This window comes from Lynx canadensis, chromosome C2 (genome assembly GCF_007474595.2).
Source record: "Lynx canadensis isolate LIC74 chromosome C2, mLynCan4.pri.v2, whole genome shotgun sequence".
Taxonomy (NCBI): domain Eukaryota; kingdom Metazoa; phylum Chordata; class Mammalia; order Carnivora; family Felidae; genus Lynx; species Lynx canadensis.
This window is the reverse complement of record NC_044311.2, coordinates 60,475,476-60,492,856: the sequence shown is the minus strand read 5'-3', so window position 1 is coordinate 60,492,856 and position 17,381 is coordinate 60,475,476. Positions and strand designations below refer to the sequence as shown.

Genomic DNA, 17,381 nt, shown 5'->3' with positions numbered 1-17,381 from the left:
ATAAAAGAATGTGACATCTCAGGATGGCAGGACTATGGATAATTTTAGAAAATGCTTTAATTGCAGTTTTAATACTTTTATGGGTTATATAATAGGCTCACTGTTTTTAATTTAAAATTTTTTTAAGTTTATTTATTTTGAGAAAGAGAGAGCACAAGGGGGGTGGGGAGGAACAGAGACAGAAAGAGAGGAAGAGAGAGAGAGAGAGTCCCAAGTAGGCTCTGCACTGCCAGTGCAGAGACCAACGTGGGTCTTGAACTCATGAACATGAGATCATGACCTGAGCTGAAACCAAGAGTTGGACACTTAACAGACTGAGCCACCCAGCACCACTCACTTTTTATAGTCATAATCAGTCTTGAATATTCAGGGGTCAAACTAATGTGTCTTTTCTTTTTTTCCCATTTTCTTTATTTAAGGTAAAATTTACATTCAGTAAAATTTACCCTTTTTTTTAAGTTTTTTATTTCATCCTTTTGTTGTACAGTTCTGAGTGTTTTTTGTAAACAGCATATGGTCATGAAACCACAACCAAAATCCAGATATAAAACAAAATATTGAAAAAGTTCCAGCCTCTAAAATTGTATGCTTTTGAAAAAAACCAAAACATACAGTCATGAAACCACAATCACAACCCAGATATAGAACAAAATATTGAAAAAGTTCCATCCTCCAAAATTCAACTTACCCCTGATAGTTAACTACTAACTACCGGATCCCCAGCCTTGGTTTTTATTCCCCCATAGTTTTGCCTCTGAGAGAATGTAACGTAAGTGGAATTACAGAATATGTACCTTTTTGACTCTGGCTTATTTTACCAAGCATAATGCTTTTGAGATTTAAAAAGACTGTTGTATGTATCAGTAGTTCTTTCTTACTGCTGATTGGTTTCCTGTTATGTAAATGTACCACCATTATTTTATCTGCTTCCCAGTGGAGGGATATATGGGTTGGTTCCAGTTTGGGACAATCACAAATAAAGTTGCTACATAAGCATTTATGTATAAGTTTTCTTTTTTTGTGTATGTTTTTTAAATGTTTATTTATTTATTTTGAGAAAGAGAAAGAGAGAGAGAGTCATGAGCAGGGGATTGGCAGAGAGAGAGGGAGAGAGAGAATCCCAAGCAGGCTCTACACTTTCAGCACAAAGCCCGGCATTGGGCTTGAACTCATGAACCTTGAGATCATGACCTGAGCTGAAATCAAGAGTCAGACACTGAATCGACTGAGCCACCCAAATGCCCCTTTTGTCATGTATATTGTAATCGAGATAATATTGTTTGCGTGCACGGGTAGGAAATAATACAAAGAGATCTTGTGTTTCCCCTAATGGTAATGTTTTGCTAAACTATTGTATAGTAGGACGGCCAGTATATTTGCAATGATTCTGGGTCCTATTTGAATCTTTTATTTTAGCAAGCACTTACTCTATTAGGTTTAGCATGCAGGTCTTGGCCTATTGTGGGCTGTGTTTCCAAAGACAGTGTCATCCTTAGAGCCTTGCCATGTTGTTTTGGATTCTTGATTTGCCTGTTGCCACTGGGACTCCTGCTAGTTCCTGCTGGTGCTGCCTGTGGAGGTAGAAGAGCTTTGCCCAGGCCAGGTCACTGGGTGTGTCTGGATAGGCAGAGGGATCTCAGGGCCCTGGGAGTTACCTGGACCTGGCTGTTTGAAATGTAACTGGTGCCCTTTTGACACTTCTGCCTTCCTACCCCCTTATTTATAGGTTTTTGTGTGAAGACAGGTTTTCATTTCACTTGGGTAAATATATACCAAGGAGTAAGATTTCCTGGTCATATGGCAAATATATGTTTAGTTTTATAAGAAACTAAAAAAATGCTTTCGAAAGTGGTATACTATTATCTTACCAGAAATCTATGAGAGTTCTAGTGGGTCTGCCCCCTCACCAGCACTTCTTATTTTTTTTTAGTTTAGCCATTACAAGGATAGTGGTATCTCATTTTGTTTTTAATTTGTACTTCCCTATTTCCTAATGATATTAAGTATCATTTAGATGATGTGCTTGTTTTACATCCTTCTATATTTTTTGGTAAAATTCCTTTTCAAGTCTTTTACCCATTTCTTATAATTCTATTCTTATTTGCTTTTGAGAGTTCTTAATATAATTTGGATATAAGCCCTCTATCAATGGCTTGCAAATACTTCCTCTACTTTATGGCTTGTCTTTTCACTATTTAACCTTGTCTTTTGAAAAGCTGATGTTTTAAGTTTTCATGAAGTCCAATCTATCAATCTGTTCTTTAATGGATCATTTTTATGATCAAGTTGCATTTAATTTTTATATAAGGCAAGATGCATGAGTGAAGGTTCCTTATTGTTTTGCTTATGGATATCCAATTTTTCTAGCACCATTTGTTGGAAAGACTATTCTTTATTCATTGAATCTCCTTGCATGTTTACTGAAAATCAATTGAACTTGCAGTTGAGCTTTGAACAATATGGGTTTGAACTTGCTCGCATTCACGTATAGTCAGATCCCCCCACCCAGACCTGCAAAAAGCTTTATTGTTTCCAGTTGGTCCACAGCTTTTAAGAAGACTCCAAGGTGGTTAAACAGCGGTCTAGTAGCTGAAGGGAGAGATTCAGGCAGCAGTCCTGACATCAGGGGGATGCCTGAGGGGATTCTCAACAGACTCTGGGTTCTGGAGGCTCCTACTCCCGCTTGAGAGTGAGCCTAACTTGCACAGCCTAGCCTGGGGGCCAGCCTGCCTAATTAGTCACGTGGTCGCCATCTTCCCGGTGAGTTTCACCTGTTCCTCCCGGAAGTGGTTCTCTAGGAACTCACACGGCGGCGCAGGCAGAGCCTACGGCAAGCAGATACAAAAGGGTCCACTTCAGGTCTTTCCCCAGCGCCGAGGCAGCTTCTGAAGTGTCCAGTTTTACTCCACTCACCCTGGGATGGCTCTGCAAGTCCTGGAAGAGGGCGCTGCCGCCGCGCTGGTTTTGCATCTTCCAGAGACGCTGGGAGCCCTTGCACTTCGGCAACCTGCAGAAGTGTCCCATGCCTTCCAGAGCCACGTCATCGTCCTGGTGGAAATAGAAGCTCAGAGAAAGGTAAGTGTAGAGGCCTGTAGTTGCATGTTGATCAAGTGGTTGATGGCAGCTTCCACCTGACAGGAATAATTCTGAGGAATCTGGGAGCTTATGGTTGATTGGCATTAGAAGCTAAGCTAAAGAAAACGAAACCCTGTTGGTTGGTCCCGGAAGCAGAGGGTGGCTGAGACAATGGCTTCCAAGGTTGCAACGGGAAAAGAAATTGCAAGAAGGGGCATTCCTCCATTCTAAACACTTTTGAAACAAGTGATAGATCTTGGGGATCCCCAGGCACCCTGCCTATATGAGTATTTTTTACAGCAGAGTACTGTAAATATATTTTCTCAACATTTTTTTTCTCTAGCTTTATTGTAAGAATAGAGCATTTAATACATATACAAAATGTGTGCCACTAGACTGTTTTATGTTGTTGGTAAGGCTTCTCCATCAACATTAGGCTATTTGTAGTTAAGCTTTGGGGAGTTATAGGTGGAGGGATGTTATACCTATAACTCAGAAGTTATAAGTGGAGGGATGCCTTGGTGGCTCAGTCAGTTGAGCATCTGACTCCTGATTTTGGCTCAGGTCATGATCCCAGAGTCATGGGATTTAGCCCCTCGTAGGCTCCTTGGTGAGCATGGAACCTGCTTAAGATTCTGTCTCTCTTTCCCTCTGCCCTTCTACCCTGCTCACACTCACTTTCTATCTCTAAAAAAAAAAAAAAAAAAGTAATAGGTGGATTTTCCACTACCTGGGTATTGGCACCCCTAACTCCCACATCCACCTCCTCCCCTCCATATTGGGCAAGGATCCCCTGTATATGTGCCGGTGTGTTTCATTTTCTGAACCCTCCATCCAGTCCCATTGGGCCCCCAGGTCTTTCCTTTCTCCAGCCCTGAACTGTCTTGGCTGCTGTTTTGTGTGTAGATATGTTACTGTGAACCTCAAACTTGGTTCTGCTTTTCCAAAATTCTTTTAGCTAATTCAATTCACTTATTTTCTCATAAAAAACTTAAGATTACCTTGTGGATGTATACAAAAAACAGACAGACAAAAAAGATAACAAGAAGTAACAGCAACCCTGCTGAGATAGCTAATGGTGTGGTCCTCAGCAAGCAGCTCCAGGTGTAAATTATTTTTCTGTTCCCTGCCCCCAGCTGTAGTTCTTTGAAGTACTTGAAAGGCAACAATCTTTTGCTGCCCTAACCCCAGATGCTTAAGCCTTTTTTTCTGTGGGAGGGGTAGATGAGAAGAGTGTGGGCAGGACCTTGTGCTTTGCCACAGCTGTTTACCTCTCTGCGGCTTGCACGGGAATGGAGGTTCTCTTGGGCCTCATGTCCCGACCCAGTCTTTTTCTGTGGAGCTCAGGTAGGGTTTTAGAAGAATGGGTGAGGAGTTGTGAATGCAGCTTGTGTCTGTGGTTCCCAGGGATTCTGTATTCTCATTCCTGTCCTCACTTGGAATTTAGAAATGGATTAAAAATTTTACCCGAATTTGGCCTATTGTCCTGTGGCAACAGGCAGATTCTCCCCCTCGGTATGCAAGTTCTTGTATCCTTTTTCATCTTGGAGACTGCTTCTCTCCTTACATTTCCGGTCAGTCATTGGCTCTGAGATCTTATCTCTCTCATGGGTTCAAGAAAGTTTTGAATTTGTTGATTGCCTGGCATTTGTGGTAGTTTTGGTTGTAATGGTGAAGCAACGTGCTTGCCAGCTTTCTGCGTTTTGAACAGAAATCACAAGTTTCTCTGGTTTCTTCTAGGGTGTGGCAAAATGTTTGACTAGGATTCCAACTTTCACTTGAATGTGATTTTTGGATTAACCTGTCTAGCCAAACTGACAGGTTTGAATCATGGGCAAAATCATAGCCCTAAACACTTCATCTGTAACACTAAGGGTAAGAGCGAGTTATATCTGGTCATTTCAGTTACATCGGTCAGTTGTGCATAAATATATATATATATATATATATATATATATATATATATACATACCCACACACTATACACACACACACACACACACACACATATATATATATGTATAAATTTTTTTTGGAAAGAAAAAATAAAACCACCTTTATTCACAGATAGTGTGGTTGTGTATGCTGATAATCCTGAAGAATCTACAAAAACTCTCTGAAACTAATAGGGGAGTTTAGCAAGGTCACAGGATACACTCTCAATATACAAAAGTTAACTGCAATGAACAACTGGAATTTGAAATTCTTAAAAGCCATAAAAAGTAATTTGATATGAATTTAACAAGAACGTTTAGGATTCATATACAAAACATTTATGAAAGCAACCAAAAGAAGACTTATGTAAATGGAAAGATGTACCACACCTCTTTTTGATGCTCCTTTCTTTCATTTCCTTCATTGTGACCACAGTAAAAATCACATTGGTCAGTCTTGAAGCCTGAGGAGGGGGCAGGAGGTATGCAACAGAGGCAAAACATAATTTGATGTAAATCATTAGACATTGGTCATTAGATTCTACCAGCAGAAATTTTATACTGAGCCCCTTTATTCTTGCAAGTTTTGTGCCATGTTTTTTTCCCCATTCTCTCCTCCTCTTTAGCTCCCTTTGTATATTTCTCTTTCCCTTTCTTCTTTTCTCTGCTATCTGCTCCACGTCCCCAATTTTTATTTTATTTAATTTTTTTTTAACGTTTATTTATTTTTGAGACAGAGACAGAGCATGAACGGGGGAGGGTCAGAGAGAGGGAGACACAGAATCTGAAGCAGGCTCCAGGCTCTGAGCTGTCAGCACAGAGCCCGACGCGGGGCTCGCTCATGGAGCACGAGATCATGACCGGAGCCGAAGTCGGCCGCTTAACTGACTGAGCCACCCAGGCGCCCCTCCCAATTTTTTCTTTTAAGTTTATTTATTTTGACAGAGACAGAGTGCAAGCATGAGCTGGGGAGGGGCAGAGAGAGAGGGACACAGAATCCGAAGCAGGCTCCAGCCTCCGAGCTGTCAGCACAGAGCCCGAAGCGGGGCTGGAACTCATGAACTGTGAGATCATGACCTGGGCCGAAGTCGGACGCTTAACCGACTGAGCCACCCAGGTGACCCACTACATCCACAATTTCTAATAAATGTATTTTTTAAGCAAAACTCCCTATAGACAATTTAGAAGATACTACTGCTGACAGTTTAGTGTTAGAAACTACTATTTATGTAATCTCCCACATGTTAAAAATTTCAAATATAGCAACTCTAATTGTTACAACGTTACTTTCAGGTAGGGGTTATGGCCCACCTGCTACAGATGAACAAACTCAATCTTAGGAAAATTAAATTATATCCTCAGGTAATGGAGTAAGAGGTAGAATCATAATTTGACTTTAAGTTTAGCTCCAAAAAATGACCTTTATTTTCTTTCAACTTCAAAGTTTGTATAACCTCAGATTTCACTGTATGATCATAGATTTATTGACACTTGGAAGAGCTGGTGGATTTTAATTTTTTTGGCTGGATTTAAAACAAAGCAAAAACAACAGCCAACAAAATGAAGAAAAATTGCCGTTTGGTCTTCACTCACATAAGGATTGCAGAGGGGGAGGTGATGGTTAGAATTTTGTAATGATCAGGTTTTATCTCCATGCTTCCCAATTTTTTTTTTCATAATATAGCTTTATTTATCAGCATAACATTTACCTCTGGCAGCCACTTGGCCTATTTTCCATATTGGAATTGATTTTAATTCTTAATTCTCAATCTGTAGAAACGTGATAGAAGATTTAATGTAGATTTAGTGATTTTACCAGTTTAAAAATAAGTATAGAGATACGTTTTTAGTGAATAGAGTGAGTTTGTCATGAAGCTAATGAATACTAAGCTCTACGGTCCCTCACTGACTTCTTCCTTGGCCTAATCTTGTATTTGTAATTATTTTTATAGAGCCTCCCCTGCCTCATGCCCCCCACCCACACCATTGTATAAATTTTAGATCCACAAAACTGATACCTCCATCCCTGGGCACAATTTAAAAAACATTTTTTTAATGTTTATTTATTATTTTTTTTTTAATTTTTTTTTCAACGTTTATTTATTTTTGGGACAGAGAGAGACAGAGCATGAACGGGGGAGGGGCAGAGAGAGAGGGAGACACAGAATCGGAAACAGGCTCCAGGCTCTGAGCCATCAGCCCAGAGCCCGACGCGGGGCTCGAACTCCCGGACCGCGAGATCGTGACCTGGCTGAAGTCGGACGCTTAACCGACTGCGCCACCCAGGCGCCCCAATGTTTATTTATTTTTGAAAGAGGGAGAGACAGAGCGTGAGCACAGAAGGGGCAGAAGAGACACAGCATCCGAAGCAGGCTCCAGGCTCTGAGCTGTCAACACAGAGCCTGACCTGGGGCTTGAACTCCCAAACTGTGAGATCACGACCTGAGCCAAAGTCGGATGCTTAACTGACTTAGCCACCTAGGTGCTCCATCACAATTTTTGATCTTTCATAGTTTTAAGTATATTTCTACCAGTGTGGCTGAGAAAGGTTTTAGATAGTCTTATTTTACTTCTGCTTATCATAAAGTCTCACAGGAATCAGGCTGCTCTTTAATTAAGAGGAAATAGTATTCCAATAAGCTATCATTTGCAACAACAAAGCACTTCTGAAAAATGACTTTTGGCAAATAAATGCAAAGATATCTTTTAGATAATTACCTATCTGTGTTCAGTATTGAAAGCTTTGTGTTACAAAAAATTGAGTAAAACATCAAGAATGTGCAGGTATATTGCTTTAGAGACAACATAGAAAATGAGGGCAAAAAAACCATCTGAATATAGAGGAATGAAAAACATAAATGAATTGAGTAAATGTGACTGCAATAAACTATTTTTAGGCTATCATTGCTGAAGGCTTTTCTTTATGACTGATAATTTTGAGAAAATATGCTGTACAATTGATCAAAACCTAATATAAAAGTAATTGTTACACATTACTCTGGGTAATTCTCAAGAAGTGCATTCCTGACAATAAAAGACAGTTATGATGTACACAACTTCAATATACCACCTTGTTTGCAAGTGCCATTCATTTTTGAATACAAATTAAAATTCTCCCAAACTCAGGTAAGAATTGCCAACTTAAATTTCATATGCTGAATGAAATGTGTCTGTTTTGAAAGGCAAAATCACTTTACCAACGGTGCATTGTGAATGATGAGTTTTCTACACCTGGAAGATATTTGGTTCTATAATTGTAATGATGTTGGCCATACTTAGTTGATTTTTGTGATTTATTAAACAACTATAGTATTCTATTTGCTTTTACAAATCACCATAACATTCATTATACTCTTGGACTTTAGGATGAAAAAACCAGCGAAAACATTCTAAGTCAAAAATAGGTTATAGATCTATTGGTGGTAGGTAATGAGAGTAATCACCCTCAAAGGAAAATTTGGAGGATTTATTCCAATTTGAGATTTGACCTAAACATATATGACTTTATTTAGAATTGACTTTATGCGAAGGATTCAGTAAGAACATTACCTTATCCATCTTGAAAGTGACATTGTAAATTCTAATAACTGACGAGTCCTTCGTGATGAATATAAGATGGCAATTAAGGAAGCATATTAATGCATTTGCCAGATAGAGGTCTGTGTGTGTGGAGGAGGAGATGATGGTGGTGTGGGTCTCAGTCCCTCAGATAAGAGTCTTTGTCTTGCTGACTCTGTTAAGATTTGGGCTTCCGTTTTCAAGAAGAAAAAAAGCATGCAGATTTTTGAACTACCTCCCTTAATTAAGTGATTACATTTCAATGGAAAAGCTCATGTAACATACTTAATTTCACTCTTAATCCTTTTTATAGATGGTTTAATTTTGGAGTTAGATTAACCTCCAAGTTCTCTGGTTGATTGCAAAATATGGATATTCCACGGAAAAAGCACATACATTATTTGTTGGCTTTGTCTTTATCCCTGAAATTGTAGAAACACTTGCTAATTTACCCAGCTCAGCTACCAAGAGCTTCTGGCTAAATAAACTAATCTCCAGGGTTTTCAGTATCTGGTTCTTAGCTTTATTGAAAGCATTCTCCAAAATGTAGGGTGCACTTTTAGGGAACAAAACTGTATGCAAAAATCACAGCTCCATAATATTCTTGAAAAAAATAGTGGTAGGTATATTTTTTGGAAGTTATGTAGTTTATTTGGAGTATTATTTTTTCCTAGTAATTTTGATGGTGTTTTTTTTTTTTCGGGGGGGGGGGACGATTCTGTCAGGAGAAAGGGGCTGTTTTATTTGGAATAGGCATGCTTCAAAGGTTTACATAAATTAAAAAGAAAATACATTAAATGAAAACCAAAACTAAGGGAAAAAAAGTGGAAATCTATCTTACAATGAGATAAAAACATTAGTCTATTGTTACAATAGGAAAAACCTTCATGTACATCAAAGCATAAGTCCTGAAAAGTGCTAGGTTGACTAAGTCAGTAGAAAGAAATTTTTTGTGGTTTGATATGTGGTGGGCTGAAATTGTGCCTTGCTGGCTTTTCAACTAACTGATAGATGCATGTTGGACACAGCCTCCCTTTAACATTCATTTTCCCCACTGAGGCACTGGCTATTGAAAGATAGGTAGTAGAAGAGAACAAAGTGGTCAGTGCTGAACATCAAGTCTATTCTATTGTTTTTGGTGTACTGTGCTGAGTTTTCTCTATAGATTTAAGAAATTTTGAATTTCATATGAAATAGAGAACTATGAACATAACAAAATCTCCCTCCCTCCCCCCCACCCCCATTCTTTGTGATAAAGAATTTGGTTAGCCTTTGTCCCTGGTTCCTGGAAAGTAACCTATAAGTCCTAGGAATAGAGAATTTTGTTGGACTGTGTTCCCAGTTCTTGGGGGATGGCTTCTAAGTTCTTGGAATTTCCTAAATGATAGGGCTGTCTTTGTTATTCATGGTGTGCTTCTTGGACTATACCAAGGTGTGCTTCTTGAACTATACCTGGTAGTTTATGCTAATGAGATGACTCAGGGTGAACGCCTTGTTCATGTTAACAAGATGACTCAAGATGAGTGTTGGCCATCAGGAAAGACCAAACACGTACTTAGAGAGTTGAAGCTTTGAGTCATGTGCTGTCAGCCTGCTGGAGATTGAGTTCTGCCAAGTGGCCATTGATTCAATCAATTATGTCTACATAATCAAACTCCAATAAAAACCATAGACACTGAGGCTCAGGTGAGCTTTCCTGGTTGACAGTACTCTGCATATTATCACGTATCTTTGTGCTAGGCAGGAAATGCATCTCTGGGGACCATGAAAGCTTCATTTTGAGAGCCCTCTCATACCTCACACTATACCTCTTTCCCTTTGGCTTGTTTTGATTTCTATCTTTTTGCAATAATAAAACTATAATAGTAAGTAGAGTGCTTTGCTGAGTTCTGTGAGTCTTTCTAGTGAATTATCAAATCTGCGGGGATGATGAGAACCCTGAATTTTTAGCCTGCAGGTCATAAGTGAAGATGGCCTGGGGACTCCCAAACCTGCAGCTGGTATCTGAAGTAATGGCAGTCTTATGGAGGATTGTGCCCCTAGCCTGTGAAATTGGCCTAATACTGGGTAGCTGGTATCAGAATTCATTGTATGCCCTGAACCCAATCTTGATTTAATAATGAAAACTCAAGAACAAAGATGCATTCAGTGATATAGACTTTTGGATGAGGTCTTATGAATAAATTAAATGAATAAAATTCATTTAAATCTAAAAATATAATTAAAATTATGATATGAATCACATTTTTTTAGCAGGGCCTCAAATTAGATCTCAAAGGAATGGTTTTCATCTCAACATATTCTCCATATATCATTTAGAAACTCCATTTAAGTCAAGCCTCTTGTCGTTGGCTAGCTGTTGATTATTGTCAATGTCTGAGGGAAAGATGTGTCTCTTTTTAGATGAAAGCTGGTCAAACTTCATAGAGAATGTATTTGAAATTGAATGACAATTTACAGCTGATGGATGAGGCCTATGTCAATAGAGAAGATAAAAAGATATAAACCCAGCCTTTAAGATTTAAGAGGTGGTAATAATGCAGCATAAATCTAATGCTTGGATTTAAAATTAATAAGCAAATACCGAAGAACCTATTTAATAGCCTTGGGAGTTTGGTAGAGTGAAGGGGAGTGAATCATTGTAATGGTCAGTACTTACTGCTTAGTAAATAAACTAGATGTTGAGGTTTTATAAATAGGTCCTTCCATCTGCCTTTTTGTCGTTATTAAGGCTGAAACCCTGTGAAGTATCTCTGCAGGTTTAGTAATAGTGGATAATGTCAAACTCAGTGGGCTGGTCATTAGCACATGTAAAATGGACCAATTCTAAGAAGACCTTTATAAATTACTATGGTAGAATCACTGTCTAACTCCTAAATCCATCTTCTCAGGGGATGTGAATTGGAAATAATGATGAGTTCCACATAGTGAGGAAGCCTAGTAGATAATGGTGACAGAAAGGAATTGGCTGGGTACATGGAAAAATAATAGAAGCTGGGAATATGGTACTGAATTGTAAAGATGAGAATCTAAAATAGTAATTAAAAAATGTTCCCATGAAGGAACACTTGTATCTTAGGGTATAATAATATCCTTAGGCTTTAATAATAGTACATTTAGATTGGTTTTTCATACGTGGGAAGTAATGACTTACTAATTTTCTGATTTCCAAATGACATTTGTAAAGCATACAAATTTTTTTTTTTACCTTGAGAATGACATCACTGTTATTACAAGTGGTTTAATATATAGATAAAATATTTTGATTCCATAACTGCATATACCTGCTATTTAAAACAAAACAAAACAAAACAGGGGCGCCTGGGTGGCTCAGACTCATGCAGATAACCTGACTTCAGGTTTTGGATTTTGGTTCTTCCAAAATAGGGTTATTCTATTTCTCCAACAGTGTGGATGGTGGTGGCTTCTCTTTTGTGGATTAGTAAATTTGTGGAGATATTTGGAGAGTCTAGTCTTAGAGTTGAGTAGGTTTTAGAAATTTTTAGTTTATATATTATCACCATGTGCCTTCTTTCCATGTGGCTGACTGTAGACAGGTAGAGGTTCTGATTGATGACACTTAGTCATTGATGCAGGAAAAATGACCCCTCCCTTTCTTCTTCCTGGCCTTTAATATTTCCATAAGAGCACATGATTCTTGGGGTCATTTTACAACAATGAAAGAAAAATCATAGATGAAGTAATTCATCCTGAAAGTGCTTACCATGTACTCTCGTCACATGAGAAGTTTGTTTATGGTGCTTTCCAGCTTTTCAGCTAACCTCTTCCTAAATGATAGAACCTTCTCTTGTTCATTGTAAATATTCTCCACATTTAAGGTTTTTAATATCATGTGGATTCTAGCTCCTGACTCTATTAGTTATAGTCTATTGCAGTGACTATTAGGAGAAATAGTAAGGTATATAGAAAGAGATGTACAGAAAGATGTATATTATGAGGGATTGACTCATGCAGTTATGGAGGCTGAGAAGTCCCTCTATATGCTGTCTGCAAGATAGAGGTCCAGGAAAGCTGGTGTTGGAGTTCCAGGCCAAATTCAGTCCTGAGAACCAAGGGTATAAGTCCGTGTCTGAGGCCAAAGGCCCGAAAAGCAGGAGTGCTGACATCTGCAAGTTGGAGAAGACCGATGTCCTAGCTTAAGCAGAGAGCCAATTTGGCCTTCCTCTGATATTTTTCGTTCTGTTCATACCCTCAACAGATAGGATAAAGCCCAGCCGCATTGCGAGGTTGGGGGGGGGGGTTCTTCTTTGTCTACTAATTCAAATGCTAATCTCTTCCAGAAATACCCTTACAGACACACTCAGAAATGCCTTACCAGCTACTTGGGCATCCCTTAGCTTAGTCAAATTGACACGTAAGATGAACCATCGCATTGATTACTCCAGAGTTACATTGGTTATGAATTTCCCTCATGAAATGTGGCACCCAAAATTGAGGATTATACCATATACAGGATTTAACCAGTGCTGCTTGAGGATATCTTTCTATTACATTAACATTCTAGCCAGCTCTAATAACCTGTTTTCTCTGTTGTGGTTGTGAAGTAAAAAATAAGCAAACATAAATAATCTAATAGATAAATAAACATCAGGTCTCCGTTAAGCAATCCACCGTGAGGCCAGATTTTTGTCATTGTGTATATTGTTTTAAATAAGTACATAATATTTGGATACATTCTCTTTTCAATAATTCAAACAATACAAAGGTCAGTTGAGTAAAAAAGAAAAAGTCCCTTTTAATCCCATTATTCAAATATACATCCTTCTCAAGAAGTAACAGTTCATGGCAAAATCTCCCAGACTTTTTTCAATGCATTTATCTTTATTAAGTGTTATAGAATGTAGTATGCAGTTTTTGCAATTTGTTATTTTTCACTTCTCGTATATATTGATACATTTTCTATGTTGGTGACTACAACTGGCAGACATAGACATTTTTAATTGCTGCATCATATTCCATGACATAAGAATGTTTCATAATGCATTTAACCACTTCATTAATTGGTAGATAGTCCTGTGTTTTCTAATTTTTGCTCTTACAGTGAAACACTGAGCAATACTACCGATTTTCTTTGTGTACGCAAATGGATTGCTTTTTCTAATAGATAAATACAAGAGAAATAGTTGAAGAATTTGTGCTATTAAACTTTGGATTTATATCAGTCATAGTTCAAGTAGAAAAACAGAGCCACCAAAAGTATTATGGAAATAACGGGTTAATTACAGTGATTACAGCCTAAGTGAATGTGGGTTAGAATTTTATTTTATAGCCGATCAAGATTTGTCCTTCTGGAAGATGAATTTCATTAGGAGTGTGTACAACTAATTTGATGGTGAAAAAATATATAAAATATATATTATACATAAATATATATATATAATAGTATATATATTTTATATGAAATTTTTAAGGCATTTGAAAAACAGAACTAGGACTTGATCTATTAAAGTTGGTAAGATTATGAGTATATAGATATTTTACAAATGGGTAGCTATGGTAAAACATTGATTTTTGAACAATAAATTATATAAAAATATGAGGTGAATTAATCATGAACAGAAGCACAGCCTGGAATGCAGTGGGCATAACCAGGAAAATATTGTAGTTTGGAAGGAGCATTGATCATTTCCAGGGAAACAATAGAATACAAACCTGAAGATGAGCTCGTATCGTGAAGAACTCAGTAGCCTAGTTCTGTTATCAGGCATAAGTAATAGGGCTGGGAGAAAGGGTAGTGGCAATGAGGATTAAAAAGGCTGGAGTCAATTTGAGATTGCAGAGGTAGAACTCTGGAGTTTAGCCTGTGAAAGAAGTTCAAGTGTGAAGGAAGTCACATTTTACTGTGCCTCTACTGATGCAAATTTGCCGTAGCGGATAGTTGTGAGCCCGTAAGTGAACATCTTAAAACATTTTAAACCATTGCCTTCTGTTTATAAGTCCACAGGCGCTGTTAAAATAGTTGAGCAGAAACCAAATGAGAAATAAGGGTTAAGAACTTTATCTGCTGTCCAGACATCTGTACCCTCAGCAAGCTGTCAAAAGAAATGCTGCCTGGAAAGCCAAAGTCACCCAGGGGGCTAATCAGCTTAAACACATGACAAAAGTCATAGACAATTCCAGAGTGCTAACTACGTTAACTAACAGTGCTGCCTGCCAAGGAGCTGCACATCACTGCCAAAATAAAAAGAATGGTTCCCTCTGCCGAGCTTTTGGATTTTTTTTTTTTTTTTTTTTTTTGCCTTTTCAACTATACTTGGAGAAGATAGTGGCAGAGAGGAACTTGAGAACACTCCATCTGGTGAGATAGCCAAATCACAAAGTGTGGCTGGTTTGAGTGCCAAGGAAAGGTAGTTAAAAAGCAGGTCGAGTGTTTGGGAATATGATGCTCCTTCAAAAATGTTATTCTAGCTCCAGCTCGGTCTTGGTTTGCCTTCTTTTCTAATTCTGGCAGCATGAGGAATTAATGACTGTTCAGAAATTACTTAAGGATCACTCCTGTTTCTGACTTCTGATCTCTCTGATGCTCATATTAAAAGCTCCTAAAGGTCTTGTGTGGCTGTATTGCACTCTTTTCTTTATCAGGTTTTAATATGAAATTGGTAAAGAGCAAGCGTGAGTTGAAGTGCTCATGAGTCATTACTGTGGAGCTATTATTCCCTTGTCTTCTTGTCACTTCGTTCACTGGTGTCACTGGTTAAATTTTGCTTCATTTCCTACACTTCTCAATTGACAGGAACAATGAACTCATGACACTGAAATCTTGATTTTTTTCTGAAGATGACATTTTGTGTTGGTAACTTTATTAGTTGCTCTATTTGGAGCACTTCATATTCGAGGTATCTGGGTAGTTCATCTTACATCTTTGTTCGTCTGTAAGCTCTCAATCTGTCCATTTAAAAATTAAAAATGTGGCTTTGAGAGATCTTTCCTTTTTTATTTAAAATTACCCTGGAGTAATTTGTTCATTTTTCCTTTGTAGATCATAGTTCTAATTTACAGTTCAAATACATGTTTTTCCTGAGTTTGCTGATAGAATATAGCCGAGACTTGTATTATGATGTGCATTATGGCCTTGCAAATACCATTCTCTCATTTGTTCTCTTCTATCTCAACAGATGTTTGGCACCTGGTAGTATACCAGGCACTAGGGATTCAATACCAAACAAAATTGACAAAAAATTAGTCCCTTTTCTCGAGGATCTTACTTTTTTGTGGAGAGAGACACAGAATAAATAAAATATAGGTCAGATGGTGGTTACGTGCTGTAGAAGGGGCACAGTGAGTGCCAAGCAAAGTCAGACAGGGGTTACCATTTTAAAAGGGGCTCAGAGAATATTTTATTGGGAAAGATATTTTAGCAAAAACCTCCAGGAGTTGGAATATCAGGCCACGTGATCACAACCTAAAGGCATTTCAGTCCAAGGGAACAGCAAATTCAAAGGCCCTGCAGGGGAAAGGTATGTTCAAGAAAAAAGGAAGATGAGCATGGGTCTGTGGAGTGAAGGAAGGTAGGGGCAAAAGACGAGCTCAGAGTGCATGGTAGAAGAGGGGGAGCAGACTGGGTTGAGCTTTGCAGGACATTTTAGGGACTTTTGTAGGCTTAAGGAGAAGACCTTGGAAACATGGGAGCAGAGAAGTGACATGATCTGAGTTATGTGTAAAAGGATCATCTGCACTGATGAATTGACGATAGTTACAGCTTTGCAAGGGTGAAGCAGGGAGAGCTCTAACATGTGACCTGCCCTGAGCTGACAAAATTAGTCTGGCTCTAATATTTTTGGAAATGTCATGAAATTTGAATGTATATCTTACTCAAAAGAAAGTATTAGAGCAACTAAGGACTTGGAATTAGAAATTTGTGATCGAATCCTAGTCCCGTATAAAAGCTGTGTTTTTGACCTTGGACAGTTTGTCTAACTTCTCAGTCTGGATTCCTCCAATAACATTGTCTTTGAAGAATACATTTTGGAGATTGAATGAGATAACACGTATAAAATTCTTCGTATGGCTTCTGCAAATAATAGACACTCATTAAATATTGCTAGTTATTGTGTTTTCACATTACCATTTATGAAAGAATATTACATAGGGATTGCTAATTATTGAAGAGGAAATCATGGGCATCATTTTCAGTGAGTTAGGTAAATAGTGTACTTTTCTCTTAAAGGGTATTGAAGTACAAAAAAGGAATCTCCTTGACTGGAAGTTTCAAGAGCAGGACAGATTCTTATCTGTCAACGGGCAGCCATTTACCATTCTTAAAGCTCTGATTCTGCTTGAAAACAGACTAACATACCAGATTAGCCCTACAAAGCCATTTCACCTTCTCCTTGAGAGAATGGATAATAACCTGACTCATGTGCCACAGAATGCCAGTTTCACTCATTTAGCACTCTGCGCCTGGCCACAATGGGATGCATGAGTAAAAACACATGCTTGGACGGAAAATAGTTTTGTATGTGCTAACACGGCATAAACGTAGGACAGTTTAGGATCGCTGCCAGGCTGATAATGTTTGAGAGGAATAGGTTTAGATTCAAATACTATGTTTTCTAAGCAAGATGGGCATATTCAGCACAGGTGAGTGGAGGCTCTGTCCACAGTCCTTGCAGGATCAAGCAGGCAGGGGCTATTTCATCTTCTGGCGGGTGTGGCAGGCAGCTTCTACGATGGCCTGCTAGGACACCTGTTTTCTGATATTCCTGGCTCCCCTTGATTAGCTTGCCTCTGATCAGTAGACTATGACAACGTGGAAGGCATGCCACTTTTATGTTGGGTTATGAAATGTAGCTT

General features: G+C 38.4%; 1 pseudogene; it reads right to left on the bottom strand.

The window, feature by feature from the left end:
- Positions 1-2,738: 2,738 nt before the first annotated feature.
- Positions 2,739-4,390, bottom strand: LOC115522845 (annotated as a pseudogene).
- Positions 4,391-17,381: the final 12,991 nt, after the last annotated feature.